Here is a 6,000-nt window from a genome sequence, read left to right as displayed (position 1 = left end):
CCCAAATAAATCACTGCAATTGTTATTCGAGCCGATGCATTAGTTTGCCAAGCATACGGAACATGTGCAATGCAGCCACAATCACAAAGAAAATGTTAACATTGGTTACAGTCTGTCAATATGCCAACTTTGACACAATTAATGCTTCACCTTTGTTTATCTTTAATATCTCTTAATATTTAATGAGACAAAATAAATAAATAAGAAACCTAGAAACATCATCATACTTGTCAAAATGACATACCCCTCCAAACAATTTGCTGGGTTTAAAAAAAAAATACATGCTACAAAGATGAACCAAAAACATCCATTTCAAAATGTGTGTTACCCCAAACTGGTTGTTCAAGCCTTATGTCATTCTTTGGCTGAACAGTCATCCATGGATAGGAAGATTTGAATTGGGCTAAATTCAAATGGCTGTTGAAATGTCATAACTCATAAATCTCCGCTTCTCATCCTTGACAGAATCGCTGCGTTCCCATTGGCTCAATTTCGAGCTCTTGGTTTGATCTTCACTTGAAATGTCTCTCAATTTTCAGGAAGAATTCCAACTCTGACCTTTGGCTGTCAGTCAATAAAATTAATCTTTTTTTTTTTTCATTAGGGCGGTGGCTGAGCAAAAATTAAAGCATCATTTGCTCAAAACCACTCAGTGTTGAGAGCTCAGTCATTGCTAGCCATCTAGATCGAGCTATCAATTTTATAGGCTGCTCTCATGCCAACTGACTTGGGGTGAGAGGCTGACTTCAACCCGGACTTATCTCCAGCCAATCACAAGGCAATTTCGAATCGAGGATTGACTGGGGTTTGTTAGATCCTCTATGTTGAACTGTTTTGTTTTGTTTTTTTCTCTTAATTTTTACTTGCTATTTGTTTAGGTTTATATGTTATGTTTACATGTTCAATAAACTTCAAACGACTATGTGCCAATGGCCCCCGACACTGCTGTTCTGTTTAACTAATGACTATTTTGGGGAATTGTATTCTGTGACATTGCCATATTTTGACAGCAAAAATATCACAATGCAGCACTTATGTGATAATCTACTGTAAAAGAGGGGTGACAAAAAAAAAAAAAAAAAGCTCACAAGTGATGGAACAATGTGATTTCCTTTACTATTGTTGAAGTGATCACTTGGAAGAAAAAAAAAACATTTGTTGAGATTTATAGGAATAAAGTTTTTCAACGGATACATGGAAATTATTTATTTATTTATTTATTTATTTAATATTTTATGTCAAAGCAATGTTGTCATTACTGTGAGAAAACATTAACATGATAAAAGTCTTTCTGCACATAGTGAATATCCATCCATCCATCCATCCATCCATCCATCCATCCATTTTTGTACCGCATATCCTTCAAATTAAATCAGAAATAATAACCTATGATTAAATGTAATTTGAGAATGTTTGTTTTTTATTTCCAAAGTGTCTATAAAAAACTGAGTCGAGATTTACCGTGTGAGCCCTAAGGGTTCTCTCACTTTTTAAAAATTGGTACACATTTTAAAATTGTGTGTAACCCATACACACGTGACGTCACTTGAGACATCCATCGACATGATCTACAACATGCTGCATCACAGTCCTACATATAAGTCCAGTAGAAACAAGAAGAAGCGGTTTAAAATCATGCCTTGCCTTAAAAGGAGTAAAAAGACATACAATATTGGCCTATGTCTTTCAGCTTCTGTCTTACAGCTCCACATGTGTAGGACCTTCAAAAGAGGTATACATAACAGAAAAAAATAAAATAAAAATAATCATGAGTTGTTTTAATTTGTATTAAGCAGGCACTTACATTCTTTGCAGCATTAAACACAGCTTGTCTACAAGTAATCCTAAATGTAACCCAGTGGTATTAGAGGGAGCAGACCCACTTGGTGCCACATGACATGGAGTCATGCAGCGACTTCAGATATGCAGAGTTCAGAGAAAAGTTTCACTGTTGCAAGCGGTAGGCTGATGGGGGACTTAAAGTTTGTACCTAGCATCACCTGGTGGAATGAACTTGAATAAACTCAATACGCGCCAAAAGCCTACATAAAAAGAAATCAAGAAATAAAGTAACACTATCACTATCACTAGTCTATACTAACGCCGTAGAAAGTAATAAATTCAGTATTTGTATGGTATGAAAGACACGTATAAGCCATAAATATACAGTAAATAATGCAATTCAAAACAGTGATAAAAAACAAAACAAAAACAAAAACAATTCTGTACTTGTGGTTGGCTTGCTCACTGAAAGGGACACAAACAAGTTAATTGTGCACCGATAACCACTAAACGTTGGAACACCTATACGTTTAGTGACTGAAGATCATTTTAAAACATGTCTGCAACACATACAATATTGCGTTGGATTTGTACAATAATAATAATAATCCATCATCCAGTTTTTGAACCGCTTGCTCCTCACAAGGGTCGCGGGGGGTGTTGGAGCCTATCCCAGCTGGCTATGGGCAGCAGGCGGGGTCAACAATAATAATAATAATAATAATAATAATAATTATTATTATTATTATTATTATTATTATTATTATTATTATTATTATTATTATTATTATTATTATTATTATTGTTGTTGTTGTTGTTGTTGTTATTATTGTTATTATTATTGTTATTATTATTAACAATAATAATAATAAGAATTATTATTATCTTTAGTGACTAAAGATCATTTTAAAACATGCCTGCAACACATATAATATCGTATTAGATTTGTGCAATAATAACAATCCATCATCCATTGTCTGAACCGCTTGCTCCTCACAAGGGTCGCAGGGGGTGGTGGCGCCTATCCCAGCTGGCTATGGGCACCAGGCGGAGTCAATAATTACTATTATTTATTTATTTATTTATTTGTTTGTTTGTTTGTTGTTGTAATACTGCATGTGCATTGTACAAGCCTGTGGTTGCAATAGTTACAGTTCCATTTCACAACATTAGAGGTCAGTAGATCCTAATAAATGTTCTCTTCTCTGCCAGAAGCACCAAGGCAAAACGGCACCAGATGTGTCTACAAAAGCAGGGAATAAAAATTAAATGAATTCAAATGGAAAGCTTACCTCGTTAATAACCTAGTAGGTTGTGCTCAAGTAAATCGTGTTCACTGTGCTTCTTGACCTCAAATGTCCATGCAGGTCATTTACCAGGTTGTGACGACAGAGGTGTGTGTTGACTTGACTGCTGTCCCTGCTGAACTGAGCCACTTTGTTTATTGGAAGTGCTTTCAGTTCAGAAGTCACAGGTGGGAAGCCAGTTGTTTTCTTAATATAAATGTCAGCAATATGTACTGGTACTCTACATTTGAATTGATAATTTATCCATCCATTTTCTTAACCGTTTACTCCTCACAAGGGTCGCGGGGGTGCTGGAGTACACCCTGAACCTGTTGCCAGCCAACTGCAGTGAATTGATAATTCTATGCAAAATTTTCAGTGATTAATTATATATGTAATCAGTTTTAATACCAAAAGTATTTGGACAGTGACACCATTTTCATGATTTGGGCTCTGCATGCCACCACTTTAAATGGAAGGAATGGAATTGAAGTGAAGACTTTAAGCTTTAATTCAAGAGGTTGAACAGAATTATATGATTAAGCATGTAGGAATTGTAGCTATTTTTATGCAAATGCTCCTTATTCCAGGGGCTCAAAGTAATTGGACACGTAAACATAACATAAAGTAAAATGGTACTTTTCAATATTTTGTTGCGAATCCTTTGCAGGCAATGACTGCCTGAAGTCTGGAACCCATGGACATCACCAAACGCTGGCTTTCCTCCTTTGTGATGCTTTGCTAGGCCTTTACTGCAGCTGTCTTCAGTTGTTGTATCTTTGAACATCTTTCTGCTTTAAGTTTTGCCGTGAGAAAGTGAAATGCATGCTCGATTGGTCAGAGATCGAGTGATTAACTCTACCATTGAAGAATATTCCACTTCTTTGCATTAAAAAACTGCTGGGTTGCTTTTGCAGTATGTTTTTGATCATTGTCCATCTCTACTATAAAGCACCGACCAATCAACTTTGCTGCATTTGGCTGAATCCGAGCAGAAATGATATCCCAATACACTTCAGAATTCATCAAGCTGCTTCTGTCTTTTGCCACATCATCAAAAAACACAAGTGACCAAGTGCCATTGAAAGCCATGTATGCCCATGACATCACACTAACACCACCATGTTTACAGAAGATGTGGTGTGCTTTGGATCATGAGCTGTTCCAATTCTTCTCCAAACTTTCTTCTTCTCATCATTCTAGTACAGGTTGATCTTAGTCTCATCTGTCCATAGAATGCTGTTGCAGACCTGGACTGACTTCGTCAGATGGTTTTTTGTTTTGTTTTTTCCCGGCAAAATCAATTCTATTTCTATTTTTGAGGCTGATTAATGGTTTGCACCTTGTGGTGAATCCTTTTTATTTACTCTCATGATGTCTTCTCTTTAGACTTACTGATACAGCTACTTCTTGGAGAGTGTATGTTGTGAAGGGTTTTTTTGATTCTGTGATCATCACCACTGTTGTCTTCCATGGATGTTCAGGCCTTTTTGAGTTCACAAGCTCACCAGTGCATTTTGATTTTCTCACAATGTACAAAACTGTTGATTTATCCACCCTTAACATATCTGCTCTCTCTTTGATGGTTTTGTTCTTTTTTTTGACAGCCTCAGAATGGGCTGTGTCACCCCTATTGAGATATCCTTTGACAGCATGTTTGAGTGTTCATAGCAACAGGTTCTAAATGACAACGCCACACCTAGAATCAACTCCAGACCTTCCATCCATCCATTTTCTTGACCTCTTATTCCTTACAAGGGTCGTGGGGGGTGCTGGAGCCTATCTCAGCTGGTTCTGGGCAGTAGGCGGGGGACACCCTGGACTGGTTGCCAGCCAATCGCAGAACTCCAGTCCTTTTAACTGCATATTTGATGACAGGAAAATGAGGGAAGGGCCCATGTTTTTATTTTTTATTTTTTGCAGCCTTCTTAGTCAATTGTCCAATTTCTTTTGGTTCCCCTAAAAAAGAGACAGCTACATTTTAAAGCGCTGTAATTCTTAAAACCTTGCTCCAATTTGGATGTCAATACTCTCAAATAGAAGCAGAGAGTCTGCACTTTAATTCTATATTGATTATATGATTGTATCCAGGATATGTTTTTGTCAACAGCTAAAATAACAAAACTTGTGACACTTTCCAAATACTTTTAGGCCTAACTGTATATACACTTTGTATTTTATGGTATAATACAGCGCTATCACAGTACTACACATTGTCAATTAAACACTGTGACTTGATACAGTACATCTTTTATTTGGAGCTCATTAGACTGTCGGCAGCCAGTTCAGGGTGAACCACGCCTACTACCCGAAGCCGGCTGGGATAGGCTCCTGCACCCCCGCGACCCTTGTGAGGAGTAAGCGGTTAAGAAAATGGATGGATAGATAGACTGTGTAGGTATGTACAATTGATGATGTAACTTTGAGCTAGTTGATAAATTACAGATAACAATCAGCCTGAAACATTTTCAATTTATAAAATCTCTCACCGTGTCACTCATTCTGGTCTCCATTCCTGCATGTATAAATAACAAAGTGAACAAAGTGCTGCGACTTCGTGTTCTCCAGCCCACAAAGCTCTTCATCTGATAACAAACATGCAGCCATGCACCTAGCCTCAGGAGTTTTCTTTCCAAATGATCCACAAGTTCTTCACAGTTGTGAATTAGAGAAACAAACATTTCTAGTATTGGCAGCAATGGCAGGTGACAGCACATTCCAAGTGAAAACGAGCTCCAGCAATATGCAGCATAATCCCTTAGGTTGTTATATCTTTGCCAGTATGCGCCATGGCGCTAAATCAAATCAAATTGCTGTAGCGGTGAATAAATTGTCTCCACGGCTAATCAGGGATGGTTTACGCTCCGTGACTGTGCCCCACAGCTGCAGCATTAAGCTGTCAATCATCCCCATTTTTCACCTCAGTGATTGT

This window comes from Festucalex cinctus, chromosome 15, assembly GCF_051991245.1.
Source record: "Festucalex cinctus isolate MCC-2025b chromosome 15, RoL_Fcin_1.0, whole genome shotgun sequence".
Classification (NCBI taxonomy): Eukaryota; Metazoa; Chordata; class Actinopteri; order Syngnathiformes; family Syngnathidae; genus Festucalex; species Festucalex cinctus.
Note: the sequence above shows the minus strand (reverse complement) of the source record.